Below are 21,959 nucleotides of genomic sequence, written 5' to 3'. Positions count from 1 at the left end.
CGCTGAGGTGCCCTCCCTTCTGTGTGGGCCAGGGTGGGATTGGGAGGAGGCTGCCTGAGCAAGTTTTGCATTCTTAGGCTGTTGATTATCTCCTTTTAAGGGCATTTATTTTGTTTCTGTTCTGACAAGTAAATAGTATAATTTTTTTCTGGTGAGTTCTGGACAGCTAGGTGACATTACGCAGGGGGACATATTCCCACTTCCTGTACAGTTTTGCAAGTGGAAGGAAGGGGGAAAGAGACACTTGGAAAGCTTTCATGAACATCCATGAGCTGGCCTGGTCTTTTGCTTAAAGGACCATTACGCTATATCCTGGGCACACACAGTATGCTCCACCGGTGAATGTCAGTTCCAAACAGTAACCATGGAGGCAGGATGGAGCCGGTGTTTCACCCCTAAAAGTGGCACTCATTGGTGGAAACGCTGGACCTCCTGGGAAGGAGGGGAGAAGGGAAGAAACAGCTTGGGATTCAGAGGTCAGATTGCTTTTCACATTGTGGCTGGGTTAAGTCACTGAAGAGACATCAAAGAGGCATTTCTGAGCTGGGCATGGTGGCACACGTGTAATCCCAGCACGTAGGAGACCGAGGTAGGAGAATTACTGCAAATTCAAAGCCAGCCTAGAACGCTTGGTGAACTTGAGGTCAGCGTCAGTAAGCAAGAGCTGGTCTCAAACCAGGGCAGGGGCTTCTGGAGAGAAGACTCAGCAGTCCAGAGGACAGGTTGCTCTTGGAGAGGACCTGGGCTGGGTTTCCAGCACCCACATGGTGGCTCACGAACATCTGTGGCTCATGTCCCAGGGGATCTGACACCATCTTCTGACTTCAGGGGGCACTGAGCATGCAGATGGTGCACATACTCTCATACAAGCCAAACACTGACACATCCACCGTAATGAGTACGTCTCATAAAGAGAAACCGGTCAGCATATTGTGCACCCTATTTTTAGGACCGCTCTTCAGACTGAAGGTAGAGCAGGGTCGGGCTGGGCGGACTGTGATTGGGGCTGGGTGTGACGCTTCTCGAGGCCACGACAAGAATGTTGTGAAATTAGATTAGAGTAGTGGTTGAGCAATCCTTAAAAACCACTGGATTTTAGTTCCTGGAATGAGGATTGTTTTAGATATGAAAACTTCCTTCTGAAGGGGGGTGGCAGACATGGGGCGACTCTAAGAGTCGTCAAGGAGGGGGTCCTCCACTGAAGGAGGGGTGGAGAAGAGACAGAGAGGGTCCGGAGAGTTAAAGAGTGTGGGTGATGAGATCTCAGGCATTGCCGTAATCGTCTCTGTTTTGATAATATGTTCAAAAGTTCCCATAATAACAAGCGAATTAAGAAAAACAACGACAAAAATACAGGAGAGAAGCAAAAGGACAGAAAACAGACGGTAGCAGTTGAAGCAAACTCAGCCGTACTCAGAAGGGCCGCATGGAAGGACTGGGTCTGGTGGGGGCATTTGGAACGAGATCAGGGATGCAGAGGAATCCAGACCGTCCACAACTGATCATTTACAGCCTTGGTGCTGCTTTTCCTAGGGTCAAGGAGATGGCTTGGTGGGTAAAAGCATTTTCTGTACAAGCCTGAAGGCCCAAGTTCAGGGCCCCAGAACCTCTGGGATAAAAACCAGATGGGGTGGCGTGGGTCTGTGGCAATCTGGCAGGCGGCAGATACAAGAGAACTTGCCAGAAGCTTACAGGCCAGCTGGCCTGGGTACACTGTACAATGGCAAACAGCTAGAAAGACCTGGGACCCCTAGGTTATCCTCTGATTTCTACACGCTCAAGATGGCATGCACACACCTTCACACACAGATCCACACACACAGGAATAAACACGTATTAAAAGTGATACCTTCTCCTTCCTCAAGTAGTATTCTGTAGGCACCGAAACAGTGAGGGAGATGATGAAGAGGTAAGAACTATTTTTTTTTTTCGAGACAGGGTTTCTCTATGGTTTTTGGTGCCTGTCCCGGAACTAGCTCTTGTAGACCAGGCTGGTCTCGAACTCACAGAGATCCACCTGCCTCTGCCTCCCGAGTGCTGGGATTAAAGGCGTGCGCCACCACCGCCCGGCAGGTAAGAACTATTTTGAGTGTGGAAAAGATGGCTCAGTCAGGAAAGCACTTGACATGAGTTCCATCCCCAGAACACAGAGAAAGGCCAGGTGTGGTGGCATGTGGCTATTTGCCCAGCACTGGGAAGGCAGAGACAGGGACAGGGCCTCACCAGTCATCCAATTCGACCAAACTGGTGGAGTCCAGGTCCCGCAAGAAACTTTGTCTCAGAAATTAAAGTTGAGGGCTGGAGAGATGGCTCCGTGGTTAAGAGCATTGCCTGCTCTTCCAAAGGTTCTGAGTTCAATTTCTGGCAACCTCATGGTGTCTCACAACCATCTATAAAGAGGTCTGATGCTCTCTTCTGGCCTGCAGACATACACACAGACAGAATATTGTATACATAATAAATAAATAATTTTTTTTTTAAATTAAAGTTGAGGGTCAGCAAAAGGCTTAGTGGGTAAAGGTCCTTGTCGAGAAACCTGGTGATCTGTGTTTGATCCCTGGAACCCACATAAAAGTGGAAGAAAAAGCCCAACCACAAAGTTGTCCATACACACATCGTACACACATATAACAACAATGAAATAATTAATTTCAAAATAATAAAGATTGAGAGTGACTGAGGAAGATATCAAACATTAGCTTCTGGGGGGCTGGAGAGATGGCTCAGTGGTTAAGAGCATTGCCTGCTCTTCCAAAGGTCCTGAGTTCAATTCCCAGCAACCCCATGGTGGCTCACAACCATCTGTAATGAGATCTGGTGCCCTCTTCTGGTGTGCAGGCATACACGCAGACAGAATATTGTATACATAATAAATAAATAAATAAAAATAACATTAGCTTCTGGCTACACATAAACACGTGAACTCAACACACACATACATGAACACACAATCACCCCAGAAAAACTATTTTATCATTCTTGAGACAGAATAAAGAGAATGAGATAATTTCTCTAACAATAATATGGCAGGAGAAAAATAATATGACTGGGCTAGGGATGTGATTTAATTAGTAGAATCCTTGCTTAGCAAGCACAGAGTCCTGGGTTTGATCCCAAGCACTGCATACACCAGGGGCCATGGTTCACATCTGTAATCTTAGCATCTGGGAGACAGAGGCAGGCAGAGAGGAAGTTCAAGTTCATCCTCGGCTATATACTGAGTTTGAAGCCAGCCTGGTGACATAAGACCCGCCTCATGCTTGCAAGATGGCTTATAGGGTAAAGGCTACTCTTGCCAAGGTTGATGACTTGAGTTGGGTCCCTAGGACCCAAGGTGGAAAAAAATCTGACTCCTGCAAATTGTCTTGTTATCATCATACATGCGCCATGGCACACATGCATAAAATAAAATTAAAAAAAAATCAAATTGAAACACGGATGTGATGTTGTTTATCAACTACAATAAGGAAAAATGTTCTTGACAAACATTTTAGTGGGTTAGAACTCAGCGAGTCTCCAATTCTCCTCATACAGGTTGGTAAAAGCAAACACTGCTGTTGGAGAGGATCATCCTGCTCCCAGCACCCGCGTTGGGTGGCTCACCACCGCCTATGCCTTCAGCTCCAGGGGGAATCGGTTGCCTCTGGCATCCATCGGCACCCCTCATAATTAAAAATGTCTTTTCTTTTTTCGGAAGTAAAAAGAGGGTGGGGGGATGTGGTTCAGTGATAGACCATTTGCCTGGTGTGTGTGAAGCCCTAGGTTCAGCTCCTGTACCTCTAAATAAGTAAATAAATACGTAAAAGAAGAGAAGGATGGGACAAAGCCAGGTGTCCTGCAGAAGACGTAGGCGGAGGACACCAGGCCACAAGGCTTGGCCTAAGGCTATCAAGTCCCTCCCTCACAAAGCCCAGGGGGTTAAGATGTCCCAAACTTGAGTGCTGGCCAAGTTCAGTCACCTTGACTGTGTCACTTAGCCTAAGCTTGGGAAGCACCCTCATATTCTCATAATCTCATTGACTAGGGGCTTGGGCTATGCTGACTGAAGGTCAAATCATCAAAGTCCAGGCCCCTTCTGGAGCCCCACATTCCGTTCCCGCCGGGTTTAGGCTCCGAACGGTACCAGGTTCCGGTGAAGGCCCCTAGTACAGATCTTTCTCCTGCCTTTCCTTCTCTTCTCTCTCCTCTCCACCTCCCCTTCTATCCTAAGACTTTCCCTATGTAAATGTTTGTGTTGAAACCAATCACAAACAACTGTTTGGAACAGGCAGAGTTTCTGAGGGGTGGACTGCCCCACCCGCACCCCATTCCTGTGACATTCTCAGCTGACCAGGCCCGGCTCAGGAGGTACCTCCTGTGAAAACAGATAAGATGGGAAAAGAGCGCCCAGGGACATAACTTAGAAATGATAATGGCTGCCTCACAGCACTGGAACTGGGATAATTATTGTGGCCGCTATAAAGTAGGCTCGTGTGTCCACGCCTAGTCCTGCTGTGAACCTGTGGTGGGCAAGGAGGCAGTGTGAAGTTTATTTAATAAATAAAGAGTTCGCAGAAATACAAGAGTCCTATAGACACATGGAAAAGTGCTCTCTCTGATGTGTGACCAAATAAGTAAATCAGGGCCACCAAGATGGCTCAGCAGGTATGGGCACTTAGGATCTGAATTCTATCCCCAGGACCCACATAATGGAAGAAGTAAATGAACTCTTTCAAGTTGTCCTCTGACCTCTACATGTGCACTGTGGGAACACACACACACACACACACACTGACACACATACCTACATACACTGACACACACCACACACCACACCACACACAACACCCCCCACCACACACTTACACACATATCACACACATATACACGCACACACCTACCTATACACACACTGACACATACACATGCACACACACCCCCCACATACACACCTACACACACACTGACATACACACCACACACACCTACACACACACTGACACACACGCCATACACATGTACACACAGCACATCGACCCATGCACACACACGCAGACCTACACATACACTGATACACAAGCACACACACACCATACACACACCTACATACACACACACACCACACATATACACTGACACACAGACACAAATTTAGAAAAGAAATCAAAGCTCTAAAGAATACCATTTATCAACTATGATAAGGAAAAAGTATTTGACAACTATTTTAGCTGGCTCGGTGAGTCTCTAACCCTGCCAAAACACACGGCAGATGACAGAGGGCTAAGTCACCAGAAGAGGAAGCGACACACCTGGCAGGTAATCTCAGCAATTCTGGTTACAAAGCTCTTCCCATATGGGCCTGTTTTCTTCATTGGGTAACAGAATAAAGCCATGGCTAAGGCTTTTAAGAAAGACAACAAAGGTTCTTTTCCAAGCAGTGCTCTGGCCTGCTCAGCCCTCCTACTGGCAGCCATGGAAGTGTCCCCGAGCCAGCGTTTAAAAATGAGCTTAGAAAATTAAACATAAAGTAGTAGGTCCTGTAAGCCGCGTGAACAAAGGGCAGCGTGACTGGATATTCGTGAGCAAACTGTGGGGCACACCTCAACAAAGTAGGCCGAAAGGCTCGTCCCAGCTGTGGTTTAGGTCTCGATGAGGACAGTTCACTGACCATGGAGAGAACCTCAGTATCCTGTGTATGGGTTGCAAACCAAAAGCTTTGACAGGATTTTCTTTTTTAAAAAAATGTCTATTTACGTATCTGCGTGTAAGTGTGGTGCCTTCAGAGATCATAAGAGGGTTCCAGATGCCGCGGAGCTGGAGTCACAGGTGGCTGTGAGCTGCTCCACGTAGGGACTGGGATCTGAGCTCATGTCCTCTGGAAGAACAGCCAGTACTCTTAACCACCGAGCCGTCTCTCCAGACCCCACTCCCTCTCTCATTATTTCAGGGGCTGCAGAGATGGCTCAGGAGTTAAGAGCCAGGGCTGCTCTTCAGAGAATCTGAGTCTGATTCTTGTTACCCACATGATGGCTCACGATAACTTTCATTCGGTTCCAAGGGATTTGATCTTCTGGCCTCTGTGGGCACCAGGCCAGCAAGTGGTACACAGATAGATACTCATGCAGGCAAAAATAGCCATAATCATAAAATAAAAGATCAAATATATATTATGCTCATATGCTTATGCTAGCCACAGGGCACATGTGGTCCAAGAAGGGCTTGTGGGAGTTGGTTCTCTCCTTCCCCCTCGGTGAGGCAGGATCTGTCTTGTTCTCTCTTCTGCTGTGTAAAGCAGTTTAGCCCTCCTAGTCTAGAACTTCTGGGCCATTCTCGTGGCTCTGCATCCCGTCTGTGTAAACGGAAGGCTGTCCTCCGTTCAGCTGGCCGGGTATCTAAGTACTGGATTACAGATGCAGGCCCCCACAGCCAGCTTTTTTACCAGGTAAAAGGGATCCAAATTCATCCAGGTCGTCAGGTTTTCACAACCAGCACTTTCCTGGCTAGCCACCTCTCTGGCTCAGATTCACTTTTCTTTTTTTCTTCTGGTTTTTCGAGACAAGGTTTCTCTATGTAGCCTTGGCTGTCCCAAAACTTGTTTTGTAGACCAGACTGGCCTCGAATTCACAGAGATCCGTTTGCCTCTGCCTCCCGAGAGCTGGGATTAAACACGTGTGTCACCTGGCAGATTCCCTTGCTTTACCAGATGGCGTATGTGCATGGGGTGCTGGGGCTCAGACCCAAGGCTTTGCTCATGCAACACCCTTAACAGCAGAACTAATATTTTATAACTTTATTAATAGTTTAGAACTCTATAATGGCTTCTTTATAGCTTTAAAACGTTCACAACATTGAACAAAAGAACCGTAGTGTGTATGCCTCTGTTATCAGGAGCCAGGGCAAGCCAGAACCTTACGACAGGAATCCTAAGGAAGAAAAAGCACAGAACGTGGCTAGAGAGGGTGAGTCCACAGTCAGCCAGACTTGTTTTTTTTAAATTGATTTTTATCAAGCTCTACATTTTTCTCCGCTTTCCTCCCTGCCTCTCCCCTCCCCTTCAACCCTCCCCCAAAGTCCCCATGCTCCCAATTTACTCAGGAGATCTTGTCTTTTTCTATCTCCCATGTAGATTAGATCTATGTATGTCTCTCTTAGGGTCCTCATTGTTGTCTAGGTTCTCTGGGACTGTGATTTGTGGGCTGGTTTTCTTTGCTTTATGTTTAAAAACCACCTATGAGTGGGTCCAGACTTGTTTGTTAATACATGTGCCATATCCTTTGGTGACTCACACAAACACTTGAGGATGACTTGGCCTGGATCTGGAGATCTTTGACCTACATTGGACTTCACCAGCCGGGGCTGAGCCATGGGCTTGTGGGGCAATAGTCAGGGAAACACAGGTATGTCAACATACCCAGATTGAAATCTCCTTACCTAATCCAGCTTTTTCACCTGCCAGTTATATCACCGACTTCCCAGTCACTGTGGCTTCTGCCTCAATGCCATTTCTGCTTCTTGACCCTTCCATCTGGCTGTTGCAACCCACGCAACCTCTTACACCCTCCCCACTTGACAGACACCGAACCATCGGTACCGTCTGCTTAGTCCTGATTGTACTGCTCGCTGGACATGGGTGCTCCTGCCTTGATTTAAGCAGTGAGCGATTTCTCTCTGCAAAGATGCCATCTCCTACCCCTTTGTGTCTTCCCCAGTACCTTCCTCCCGCTCTGTGGATCACCAGAGGCCCTCAGTGTCTGTAATCAAGTGTCTAGTTAGTACTTGTAGTAGTTTGAATGAGAATGTGCCCAGAGGCTCAGCTGTTTGAATAACTGGTGTAGAGTCTCTCTCTGTCCCACCAGCTCCCAAATAATGACACAGAAGCTTCTTATTAATTATGAAAGCTTGGCCTTAGCTTAGGCTTGCTCCCAACTAGCTCTTATGACTTAAATTAACTCATTTTTTTTATTAATCTACATTCTACCATGTGGATTTTATCTTTATCCCATTCTGTGTGTCCAACTTGTTCCACATCTGACTGGCTTCTCACTTCCTCCCAGAGTCCTCTCCTTGCCTGGAAGCCCCGCCTGTACCTCTGTCCTAGCTTTTGGCCATTCAGCTCTTTATTAAACCAATCTCAGCAATGTATCCTCACACAGTGCGCAAATATCCCACAACAGCCTGGTCCTCAGTTGGTGCCACTGTATGGTTAATAGGCTTGGGAGGTGTGGTCTTGCTGGAGGAATTTTGTCACTGGGGACAAGCCACATGCAATTTTAAGTTCACAGTGTCTCTTCCATTGCAGTTCAGGATGCGAGCGAGCCCTCTGCCTGACACTCCTGCTGCCTTGCCTTGGCTCCACCATTGTGTACTCCAGCCCCTGGAACTATAAGCCAAGTAAGCTTCTTTTTATAAGTCCCCTGGCCATGGTGCTTTGTCACAATGAGTAAGGAATACAATTCTGCTCTAGCTTCCGGGGGTGGGGGTGGGTAGGCAGTGGCTGAGCAGGTGGTGTAGGACTGTGCCAGACACAGAGCTGACGGGGTTGGGTATTGTTCTGCTAGGTTTCATCTTGGTTTGATTGTAACTTTCTCTCACTATGCCTGCATTTTTCCCTTTCAGGATGAGAATCTTGATGCTGTTGTGTGTTGAAATGTGATTTGAGGGGCTCACGTGTCCTACCACCACAGTTGAGGGTACCTGAATTCGGATCCCAGAACCCATGTCAGGTGTTCACAACCATTTGTAACTTCAGCTCCACAGAATCTGACACCATGTTCTTCTGACCTCTGTAGACACCTTCGCATGTCTCCCTCACATACACACAGACATGCACACATCACACACACAATCATACACATCAACACAATGCACACATTGTAATGGTCTGTCTTGTTCCTTTAAGAGATAAGCCTCCCCACCTCCACCCCCATCTATCAAGGCAAGTGAATCTTCCTTCTGCTTCCAGCCTAAGAGCTCTCTTCCTTTTCTGCCTCTGCCTCTCTCCCAAAGAGGTAGCTTCTCCTCTCCTCTCCCCTCCTCCTCTCTCTGTTTCTCTCTCTCTCTGCTCTTCCTCCTTCTTCCCTTCTCCCCTTTCCCTTTTCCCTCCATAACCCATTAAATAAACACCCACTTTCTCTGTATGACGTACCTATCTGTCTCTTTCTCTCACCCACTGAGGCTCCTCGTGGGACCTGCTGATCCACCGAGGTCTCTCACCTGCCATGTGACTCCCTGCCTGGGACCCGCTGCCCCTTGTGGTCTGCTGCCAGCTGCTGACCCTTAGGGAATGATGCCATTTTATTTTTACCATTACACACACTCACACACATTTACACACACTCACACAATATACACATATATATATAGAGATGCACACATCACACATACATATCCACAAACAACACACTTACACAATATACACACATGTACCCATCACACTCACACACAGACCAACACACATTCACATAGTAACACACATCACATACACACACACACCTCACCACACCACACCAGATAGAAAAGCAGTGAGTGAAATTAGTAGGAATAAATGGCAGAAAGCTTCTTGTATCTCTGTTCTAGAACAATCCAGTCCTGCTGCAAGAGGTCTGGCAGCCTCACAGTGAAACTAAAGCAAGAGGCAGCCAGATCCAGGACCACACAGAGGGTATCTATTGGAGAACTCACTGTCAGACACATGGCCCTGGGTAGCAGCAAGATCAACTGGGTCCCCACAATTTGGGACAGGTCAAACGTGACTTCAGGACTGGAGAGATGGCTCAGCATTTAAGAACCATGGCTGCTCTTCCGGAGGACCCCCGTTCAATTCCCAGCACCCTCTGGGCAGCTCACAACTGTCTGTTTCTCTAGTTCCTTTCCAATTCCAGATGATCTAACGCCTTCTGGATTCTGCAGGGCATCAGGCTTGCATGTGGTGCACACAGTCACACACTCTTATTTGCATAAAATAAACAAGCAAAAAAGTGACTTCATTCTAGTCAAAATGTACCTCCCTGGTTTATCTAGAATGCTATCAAGCTCCAGATTCCTCCTGGAGCCAGAGTTTCTTGAGTCTCCACCTCCACTCCCACTGCTTTCCTCGTTGCTCTTCTCTGTGAAACTGCAGGAAAAACTGAGTGGGGTTTACCCTGGGGCAATTGTGTTGGTTATGACTCAAAATGGCAGCAGTCATGTCAAGCTGAATGACTGAGGTTGCATACGTCATAAAGGGCTCAAATGTCTGAACTGTAAGAATCTGAGATCCTTCCTTCCTTCCTTCCTTCTTTTCCTTCTTTTCTCTTTTCTTTTTTTTTCGAGACAGGGTTTCCCTGTTTAACAGTCCTAGCTGTCCTGGAACTAGCTTTTGTAGACCAGGCTGGCCTCCAGCTCACAGGGATCTGCCTGCCTCTACCAGGCGCCACCACAGCCTGGTCAATTCTTGAATCTCCTAAAGCCCCTTTTTACTCTCTGTAAAGGAAGTTCAAGGTAACTGTGAATGTTTTCCAGCTCCACCAAAGGCACTAATACACTTGCTACATCTAAGGCATGGCTTCTAAGGGAAGATGGGTTCTAAGATGCTGTGCTTAGAGCCCTCGTCCCTCTGAAAGGCAAAGGGATCTTGGATCAAGCATGAGAAATGAGCACTGAGTCAAATATGAGGATGAAATGTTGGGACCCATTTCCATCACTTCCTGGAATTTAGAAATGGACCAAGTTACCTTTTAGGATAAAGCATATTAGATGGGTTTGTACCAACACATCATTCTTGCCTGAGTTAATACGCAGCTCTATCCTAAAGCAAGCTTCCCCTCCCCACCTCATGAGCTTCTCACACCTCCTCATTCCCTCTCAACATATACAAAAAATAAGGAGGATGGGTACTCATCACAACACACTCTTTCAAGACAGAATACAGCCGGCCCTGGAGTGAGGGAAGTCAGCACCTCAGGGGTGACTTTCCAAGAGACTGACTCTGAGAGGTAGTGCCACCTCAACACACGCCTGTGTCTCTCCTGTGCCTCAGTTAGTCCTGGCCATGGGAGTTATACCTCAACACACGCCCATGTTTCTTCTTAGTCCTGGCCACCGCAGAAGCCCTGCAGCCCTGACAACCTGCTGGGAAGTGGCACAGTAGAAAAGGCCTCCAGTGCCTGGGATAACTGAACAGATAGAAATGGCTGGGAGGAGATCAGGAGGCAAAATGATCGGAAGGAGGCTAGCCGAGTGAGAGGGCTGCAGTGGCTTAGTCCCAGTCCACAGCGGGGGATTCTGGGCATCTCTGAGACACAGACCTGTCTTCAGGTCTTCGGGCATTCGTTAGTTGGCAGAATGCCTGTGGTGTTGGGCAAGTGCTGGTGGTAGGAATAGGTTTTGGTTGGACTCTGTATGAGGAGTGGAGGTCCTCAGAAGCTGCTCCGTTTATGGGGTTTATGGTAAAGGGTTACCTCAGCGGGCCTGGGCCGGCTAGTCCAAAGGTCTTCAGAACTAGCCCCTGGTTGGTTCAGGGAAGATAACCCCTAAGCCTTTGTAATATTCTGCCTGATAAGAAGGACTTTGTATACTTGATAAAGATTTTTATGAAAACAGTGTGCTATATCGTAAATGGTTATTTGACCAGGGATTGGGGGCCAGGCTGTACTAGTAGATTTTTGACAAGACTAGAGATGAGGAGCCAAAGGTTCATTTCTTGAACTTTCCATGCTTATGTGGCTAACCATAACCCCCACCTCTGCTCTACCTCCCCCACCCAAGGCGTGGGTGCGTTTTCCTGGGTGGTAATATTTGGTCTTCTTTGTCACACATTGCTGCTGGGAGAGTAAGGGGTGCCTTCCTGGGAGAAGGACGATCGGGCGCTGGTGCCCCTCTCCTGGACTCGACGCTGTGTAGCTGTATCCTGAGTTGATCCAGTCTGCATCCTTTGGCTGCGACACCCTGCAACGATGAGTGTAGTTTGAGCTCCTGGAGCCCTGAGTCTTACCAAAGAGCCGGCAAACCCACGGGTGGGAGGTCTTGGAGGCCTCATGATGCATAAGTGAACCGGGAGCCCAGGACGAGCTGAACAGGCAGGAGGCCCTGGATACACTAAGTTCAAAGGGTGTCAGCAGTAAGGGCTTGTATGTGGGTGGGTGTGGTGGTACAACCCTGCAATTTCAGCACTCAGAAGGCTAAGGCAGGTCAGCCTGGGCTCTATGTGAGACCTGTTTCAAAACCAAAATTTATACTTTTTTACTCTAATGACAGTGGGTTTTGCTTTCCTTTTTTTTTTGTTATTTATCGAGACTATGATGTGTGTGTGTGTGTGTGTGTGTGTGTGTGTGTGTGTGTGTAAGCCTGTGACTAGAGGCCAGAGGACAATTTTGGGAACCATGGAGGGTGCTGGAGGTGGAACTCAGGTCATTGGGATTGCCTGGCAAGTGGTCTTACCCACTGAGCAATCTTGCTGGCCCTCTGCTTCTATTCGTGATCTACCCAGTATTTTAAGTTACACGTTGTCTTTGCACTTGGCTGGGCTTCGTGGTGCACATCTTTACTCCCAGCACCTGGTCTATGTAGTGAATTCCAGATCAGACAAGGCTACGTGGTGAATTAAATTAAAAAGTTGGGTTTTTGCTTTGTTTTATTTGTTTTTGGTTTTTCGAGACATGGTTTCTCTATGTAGCCTTGTCTGTCCTGGAACTCACTCTAGACTAGGCTGGCCTCGAACTCACAGGGATCTGCCTGCCCTTGCCTCACGACTGCTAGGATTAAAAGCGTGCACCACCACCGCCCATCAAAAGTTATTTTTATATTCGGTGGCTTCTTTCCATTTATATTTTTATATAAACTTGTTTTTGCCTAGTTTTTTTTTTTTTGGAGACAAGATCTCATGTAGCACAGGTTGGCCTCAAACTCAATATCTAGCTGAGGATGACCTTGAACACCTAATCTTCCTGCTCCACCTTCTAGATACTGGGATTATGGGGGTGTGCTTCTATGCCTGGTTCTACAAAAGTGTTTTTTAAGAGTCAAATGGAGTCCTTGGAACTCTGTAGTAGTTTGATTGTGTTTGGCAACAGTAGCAGAAACCCGAAGTGACAGTGGCAAGTTTTCTTTTTCTCTATCTAAAGAACTGCAGGTAGAGAGGTCAGGGTTCCTAGGAAGTTTAGTCCCCCGGGATCCATGATGTTTCTAGCTTGCCACTCTGACATCCCTGGAGAACAGCTCCCCCCAGCCTTCAGATCCAGTGGGGCACCTGTTTTACAACCACCTTCGGGCAGGAAGTAAAGGAGGATCCTTGTCATTTGGATGTCCAAGAAATTCCCTGAAGCAGTTGCCTCATTCGTGCAACACAAGTCACACAGCTCGGCCACATGGCCACTCTTGGGCCACGTGACCACTGTGGGGCCACGTGGCCACTCTCGGACCACATGGCCATTCTCAATTCACAGAAACCTGGGAATTATGCTTTTTATTTCCTACTGAGTTCAAATGCACTCCACCCCCCTTGAATAGAAAAAGCAATATTTGAAAGATCAGAATAAGCAACAGACGAGAAGACAGTGACTTAAGCACTAAGCATCTGTATGAATAACTTGCAAAATGCGACAAAGATACCCACAGAAACTCAGTTATTTAACACAAAACCAGACAAACAAGCCAACAGTTACCACACAATTCTGTAGAATCAACATTATGTCACTACCAGGAGCACGGGTGCTGCTGGGAAGACAATAGACACGGGGCGGGCATCTCTACACACCAAGCAAATGTGAGTCGGCTGGAAAAACTGGTGCCTCCTGCAGAAATTCCATGAAGACGACATGTTCCACTGTGTCACTCACGTCTGTTCCTTCTGTTCCAGCTCCAGCGCAAGCTCGGCTGGTGGCGTGATCTATTGCTTTCCTGTTCTAACAACTTCTCAATCAACCGGGTTCTTTCAGCAGAAGCAAACACCTGGCCACACCCTGGGACCTAATGTGCAGCAGCCAGGATGAAGCTACCACACACCAAGAGGGAGAGGCTTCTTAAGACAACTTTAACTCCGCGGATGCTGGCCTGAAAGTTGTTCACAAACTACTTTTCCAGTTAGTGAAGAAGGGGATCCTGGTTAAATTTGTTGCTCAGTTCAAACTCCTATCCAGGGAGCAGCTGCGGGTCTTCACTGGCTCTCCCTGGTCTTCACATCTGGGCTCCCATACTCTGTCCATTTTGGGCTGGGGATATAACTGGTTAGAAGCTGTGTGTGCCACCTGTAATGGTCTCTCCTGTCCCTTTAAGAGACAAGCCTCCCCCCCCTCCCCCGCCAGGGCAAGGGGATCTTCCTTCCACTTCCAGCCCTCCTGCCCCATCTGTCTTCTGAAGAGGTGGTGGCTGCAGCCTCCTCTATCCTCCCCCCATCCCTTCCTAACATAACCCACTGAATAAACTATACCCACTTTCTCGGCATGGCATGCCTATCTGTTTCTCACCCTCCAGGGATCCACTGACCCACCAAGGTATCTCACCCACTGCCTTCCACCTCCCTGGGACCCACAGAGGTCTTGGGTGGTGGGACCCAGTTGCCCCTCATGGCCTGCTACCACCCCTCGGGGTACCATTTTATCTAAAACATTAGACTGCCACCTTTAAAGTATGGTACCACTAGCTGAGTGGTGGTGGCACATGACTTTAGTCACAGAATTTGGGGAGGCAGAGGCAGGAGGATCTCTGATTTCAAGTCCAGCCTGGTCTATGGAGTGAGTTCCAAGACAGCCAAGGCTACATAGAGAACCCCTGACTCGAAAAACAAACAAACAAACAAAAAACAAATGACCAAACAACAACAACAACACACACACACACACAAACCCAAATAAAAACAAGACTTTTCCTGGATGCTATGGGACTCATACTCTTTTAAACATATCTATGTATTTAATGTGTGTATGTTTGTGTCTGGATGTATGTATGTGCACCATGTGCACGCAGTTCCTGGGGAGGCCAGAAAGGGGAGCTGGAGCTCCTGGAGCTGGAGTTCCAGGCAGTTGTGAGCCACCTCATATATGTGCTGGAACCCAGGCCTCTGCCGGAGCAGCAAGTGCAGAGTCATCTCCTGAGTGACTCCTGACCAAACTCCCAAGTCATCTCTCCAGCCTCTGGGAATTGTACTCTTTCCCGCACATGCCCAGCCAAACCTCCAGGACTCAAGGAGGTTGGGCAACTGCCAGATCCTGCCCCTGCTGTCTGTAGGACCACACTCCACTGCTATGTTTGCTGGCAGCATGGCCTGTTGTGTTTGGGATGTCAGTTATGGTTGTATTTATAATATGATTACATATTGTTATAGTGCATTAATACTTTAGCTTTAACATGTCCATTGGTAGAGAAACACTTTGAAAAAAATCTAGAGGGCTGGGTTCATTTTGGCAGGATGTTTGCCTTGCACGTGCCCTGGGTTTATCTGCCAACAATGCTTAAAAAGCAGTCTAGTAGAGGTGTGGTGTTCTGTTTACTGAACTTACCACTGTTGCATTTGGGGTGTTGCTGAGGCTGGTCTTGAGCTCCTGACTCCGGCTAGCATCCTGAGGTACAAGAAGCAGAGGTACCACTGTGCCTGGCTTATACACTGGATTTTATGCATTCGTTGATATGCTAAGCCCTTGACTGAAAACATTTCACCTGTACAACAAACAAACAAACAAACAAACAAACAAACAAACAAACAAACAAATAACACCAAAAACGGCAGCTGCATCAGGTTGAGAAAGGCCCTGAGATTCGTTCATTTTTAACCCTCTTCTCCAGGCACACAGCTGAGCGATTCTCGTTCACAGTCTCCTGGCGCCCCCTGCTGTCCAGTGAGGGAACTGTCTCCTTATTGAGGCACAAGGAGAAAACAGCTAGATGTGTGAAGGTGCCCTCCTCTTTCAGGATTGTTTCCTAAGTTCCATACTAGAAAATCTTCCGCACACAGCATCCTTATCCCACCCTCTCCCCACTGCTTTCTTCAAACCTTTGCTCTCTACTTCTAGGAAATCTGTCTTCCCGAGCAGCGGATTTCCGTGGTAACCGCTACCACACAGCTCCTCGTCTGGAAGGTGCTGGCCGAGTGCCTGTCATGGAGCATCCTACCTCTCTCGGACTTAACAGGAGGAGAAACTATAACTCTTCTCTTCCTCCCTCTCTCCTCTCCTAGACTTTCCCTCACCGCTTCCCTAGATGAGGTCTCTATATGGTCCAAGCTGTCCCTAACTCCTTTAGGATTTTTCTGGCTTCAGCCTCTCCAGTAACTAGGCTACAGCTACATACTACCTTGCCCAGCTTGGAGAGCTCTTTAAGAAGCACCAGCGTGGGGCTGGAGAGATGGTTCAGAAGTTAAGAGCACTAGCTGCTCTTTCAGAAGACCTGGTTCAGTTCTCTGAACCCACAAGGTAGCTCAAAACTGTAACTCCAGTTCCAGGGGACTCAATGCCTGCGACCGGCCTCTGTGGCCACTACACACACAAGGTGCACACACAAACACACTCATACACATAAGATAAATTAAATCAAATTTAAAAACAAGTACTAGAGCAAAAAAAAAAAAAAAGGCACTATTATCTTTCCCTGTCTTAGAGGTTTGATTTTAATTGAGTTGGATGAGCTGTGGTGGTGTGAACTCAGCAGCCATCCTTCTTGTCAGGTGTGTATGAAGGTCTAATCCCCAGTGTGATTGTATTTGGGATGAAGAGAAGGAACTGCTGTTCCTAGCTTGTTCAGCACCCTGGCAGCATAGAGTGGCCCCATCCTCCCTGTCAGCCACAGGTGCAGTGTACCTGGATGACAAGGGACATTCCTTCCAACTAGACCCCGAGGCCACCTTCCAGGCCAGGGAACTTGCCTCTCTAAGCGCAGAAAAACACGAGTTTTCTTCTTCTGGGTGAGGCCCAGAACTGGTCTCTCTGGTGTGACTTTTAAGCCTGGAGAAGAAATTGCACCTTGGCTTCATGCTTGCAAATCTTCACAGCTACAGATGGGGGCTGGGTACCAAGGACTCAGGGCAACCTGACTCGGCGCCTGCAGTTGCTTGACCGTGCAAAGGTGAGACAGGAGTGTTTTAATTCCTCACAGTAGGATCCGACCCTGCCCAGGCCCCTGCCGGCTCCTGGAGACAGATTGCGTCGTGCGGGGAGTTTAAGGAGAGCAGCCTGTCCTCCGGGTGCTATCCGGCCTTAGGCTACGTTCCTTCTAGCAAGATGCATTATGTGTCATAACACAGAACACTGGGAGTGGAGGATATCCTGAGGCCAGCCTAGCTGAGAGAAGAAAGTCAGAGCGTGGAGACAGCTGATGGCGAGAAACAAGACGTGGGCGCGGGTGGTGGGAGCGAGAGCTCAGCTAACAGGAAGAGAGCGCCGCCTAAGCCCGCACCCTTCTGTTGGGTCAGCCCCTAGCTGTGGCTCTCTGCCTGTGGGAGCCCGGAGAGTCACAAAATCATTCATTCAAACCTTTAGATCATTTCTTCTAGAATCCTAACAGGCTACCATGGAAGCCTGAGAGGCTGCTGATGGGAAACACGAACAGTTCAACGGCTCTGGGAATATGGCCCGCAGGTGATTGGAAATAGGAATAGCACTAAATCCGAAACAGTCGTCAACTCCTTTGAGAATGGATTTGGAAATGCAAGGAAGGAGCCAGGTGTGATGGCCCTATAATCCCTGCACTCAGCGCGGCAGGAGGGTCAGGAGTTCTAATCCAGCCTGGCTTGCATCAACCTGGTCTCAGAAATCAAGATAGACAGCGAGGGCTTGAAGCTCCCCTTCCCACACACATTTCACAGATAGAGGCAAAGCGGGGAGCAAAGCACTTCATTTTCTCTCTCTCTCTCTCTCTCTCTCTCTCTCTCTCTCTCTCTCTCTCCTCTTTTTCGATACAGGGTTTCTCTGTGTAACAGCTTGGCTGGCCTGGAACTCAGAGATCTGCCTGCCTCTGTCTCTCCAGTGCTGGGATTAAAGGTGTGCGCCACCACCACCCCAACATCTTTTGTTTTCTTTGTACCTCTTAGAATTCAGAAATGTGTGCTAGGTACCTACTTACAACGTTGCTTTTTCAAGAACAAAACCGCTCACGCTTACCTACAAACTCAGTTCTCTAGAGATCCCGAGTCTGTCAGTGTCGGCAGCAGCAGCAGCGAGACACAGCCTGGTACAGTCAGCAGCAGCCTGCACTGCCCCTTTCCGACTCCTTGGGGACCCTACTCAGGTTAAGCCAGGATTTTTACCTCAGCACAGAAAAGAATTTCAGGGTGAGTCAGTGTGAAACAAAAGATAGCGGATTTATTGTTCTGCTGTGTCCTGGTTAGCTTTTATGTCAACTTGACACAAGCCAGGGTCAAATGCAAAGAGGAAACTCCGATGGTGAGAAAGCCTCTATTGGCATTTTCTCGGTTAGTGATTGATGTGGGAGGAGCCAGCTCACTGTGGGTAGCTGAAAATGAGCCTAAAGCAAGCCAGCGAACAGCACTCTTCTATGGTCTCTGCTGTCTCTGCTCAGTTCCTGACTCCGGGCTCCTGCCTCGAGCTCCTGCCTCGAGCTCCGGCCCCAACTTCCTCACTGTGCCCTGTGATTGGGATGAACAAGCCAAATAAACCCTCTCCTCCTCACGTTGTTTTTGGTCGTGGTGTTTATCACGGCAATAGAAGGCAAACAAAATGGTTATTGGGGAGAGGAGAGTGCATGGTGCCAAGGCTTCTCAAGGGAGAACTGCACTCAGGTGTTATTACTGGTACATTTAAGGTCCAGCAGCTTCCTAAGTTACAGTCTTCAAGGGATACAATTTGCAACAAGATGAACCTTTTTTTTGGTTTTTCGAGACAGGGTTTCTCTGTGGTTTTGGAGCCTGTCCTGGAACTAGCTCTTGTAGACCAGGCCGGTCTCGAACTCACAGAGATCCGCCTGCCTCTGCCTCCCAAGTGCTGGGATTAAAGGTGTGCGCCACCACCGCCCGGCTAAGATGAACCTTTTTAAAATGTTTTTTGGAGATAGGGTCTCACTACATAGCCTTGTAGAACTCCCTAGGTAGACCAGGCTGACCTCAGACTCAGAGATCTGCCTGCCCCTGCCTCCCACATGATGGTATTAAAGGTGTGTGCCACCACTGCTTGCTTCTCTAGTGATTTTCTTAAATTTTTAGTCACCATAGAGAACAGGGGCTGCAGGAGCACTGACATTTTGTCCCCTTGTGAGATAGGAGCAAGCATTTCATGGGAACTGATCCCACCAGCAACACGGATGGAAGAATCGGAATGGAGATCTCTAACCAGACCGCACAGATCAAGACTGCTCATTCACTAATAATTCTCACCCGGTCCCTATAGGCTTCTATTTAAACTTAAAGCTCATACCGGTACCCCAAAGATGGGCTTGGGGGGGGGTGTTCACTGGATCCATCTTTTCTTCACAATGTAGCATCACTGACCCAATCTTTCTCTGTCCTTCACCACTACCCCTTCTACTGTTGTATGAGGACAGGTACCTGGAGAAGTTGGCTGGGATCCGGGGGCTGGAATCTTTGCCCTAGGACTCTGCCAACACAGCTACCACTGCACTGATCCAGGCTCTTGGGGAATGCTCAGTAATGTGGGTGTACTGGATAAAAGACGACAGAGTCTAAGGTCTTCCGCTCCTGGTTCTGGAGTCTGGGGTGAGCGTGTGTACGGGAATGGGGAATGACTGTGCCATAACTCCTCGGTATCGTGGCCTAGAGGAAGGCTTGGGAGGACTGGAGAAGGGTGAAGTTGCAGCAGCAAACGCAGCTACACTGGCAGGGAAGTAGAAAATGATTCCTGAGTGTAACACCTAAGGGTATCCTATGACTGTAGGCTGGGCATGGAGGTATACATCTCTGATCCTCGCACTCGGAGGCAGAGGTAGTCAGATCTCCATGAGTGAGAGGCCAGCCTGGTCTACATAGTGAGTTCCAGGATAGCCAGGGCTATGAAGAGAGATCCTGTCTCAAAATAAAAAAACAACAACAACAAAGTCTTTTCCCCACTCACTGTTGGCACCCTGAACAAGGAGGACAGACTTTAATTAATTAGCATATATTAATTATACATAATAATGGTTTTCGTCTTTCTTACATCTTATATTTTCATCACATCCCCTGTCACCCTCCCCTCTGCCCCTCTCACTCCTGTTCTTTCTCGTCCTCTTCCACCTAGCCTCCTTTCTACTTCTTTGGGTTGGTGACCTGGTGAGTTTCGTTAGCGTTGTTTGTAGAAGTGTAGGTAGGAGTTTGCTTACAGAGCAAAGGCCCCTGACAGTGGCTGCACCAATGAAGATTATTTATTATCTTCATATAAATCTTCATGGACTGGGGGGGGCCTAGGTCTCTCTTTCTCTCTCTCTCTGTCTCTCTCTTTTTCTCTTTCTCTCTCTCTCTCATGTTTTCTGAGACAGGGTTTCTCTGTGTAGCTCTGGTGGTCCTTGAGCTCACTCTGTAGACCAGACTGACCTCAAATTCACAGAGATCTGCCTGCCTCTGCCTTCCACACCACCACCACCTGGCTACTTTTTATTTTTTATTTTTTTAAAATAAATAAATTTTTTTATAAATATTTATTTATTATGTATACAATATTCCATCTGTGTGTATGCCTGCAGGCCAGAAGAGGGCACCAGACCCCATTACAGATGGTTGTGAGCCACCATGTGGTTGCTGGAAATCGAACTCAGGACCTTTGGAAGAGCAGACAATGCTCTTAACCACTGAGCCATCTCTCCAGCCCCCTACTTTTTATTTTTTGAAATAGAGTCCAACTCTGTAGCTCTGTCAGGAACTCACTCTGTAGGCCAGCCTGGCTTTGAACTTAGAGCCATCCTCCGGCCTTTTTCCTTCCCAACAAATAGAAGACAGGTATGTACTTATCTTAATACACACACACACACACACACACACACACACACACACACACACACACACATAGTATGTGTGTGTCTGGTGGTTTCAATGAGATGTCCTCATAGTCCCAGGCATTTGAGTACTTAGTGGCATTGTTTGGACAGTTCAGATGTGATGTCTTACTAAATGAAGGATGTCAGACTCGAGATGTTTCCAGTTTGCTTCCTGGTTGTGGTTTAAGACGTGAGCACAGCTTGCTGCTGTCACCAGGGCTGCTGGCATGCGTCCCACTGTGTCATGGGAACTCTAATCCCTCTAGAACCATAAGCCCAAATGAACCCTTCCTTCTACAAGCTGTCTTGGTCATGTTGTCTTATTACAACAATAGAAAGATAACTAACCCCGAAGCTGGTGTCAGGCTATTGCTGTGACAGGCCAGCCATGCTGTTTTTGGAGGAACGTGGAAGACCTTGGACCTTTGGGCTAGAAAGGCTGTTTTGGACGCAGGATAACAGGGGCTGGGAAGGAAGTAGTACTGAGAGCTCTTCAGACTGTGGAGCTCAGATCAAGAGGTTCCAGAGGGGAATAATATCAAGCAAATGGGCTAGAGACGGCTGTGATTTTTCTGGAAAAATGTCACAATGTTGTGATACTGTGGGTGCCTCCCGCTCACGGCCTAAGAACTTGCCTAAGGCTAAATGGAAAAGTAAAGGACTGACTTCTTTGGCAGAGGAGGTTTCAAGGCAGCCTGATATTGACTCTGTCATGTGGTTAGAAATCACTCTTAGACAGATCTGCAGTGAAAAACAGCAAATGGGGCAGGGAGGAAAAATTTAAAAAGTAGTTTGAAGTGAAAAAAAAAAAAAGAGCACCAGGAAACTTAATGCTAAGCCCGTGTTTGTGCTGGAGAGATAATGAGATTAAGGGGATGCCTCATCTGCACTGGGATAAAGGGAAGGGTACCACCCTCAAGGCAAGTGATGCTTCTGGACTAGAGGAAAGAGGATCAGACAAACCCAGGGCCACCACTGTGCCCCAAAGTCAGGGGCAGGCTTCTCTGTTTGCCTAACTACAGAAATAACGGTGAAACAGAAAGGACTGTTGTGATATATATCCACTCCCCAGCCCAACAGGAAGGAAAACAGCA

This window comes from Alexandromys fortis, unplaced genomic scaffold (genome assembly GCF_014885135.2).
Source record: "Alexandromys fortis isolate MF-2015 unplaced genomic scaffold, M_Fortis_MF-2015_v1.1 scaffold_84, whole genome shotgun sequence".
NCBI classification, from domain to species: Eukaryota; Metazoa; Chordata; class Mammalia; order Rodentia; family Cricetidae; genus Alexandromys; species Alexandromys fortis.
Note: the sequence above shows the minus strand (reverse complement) of the source record.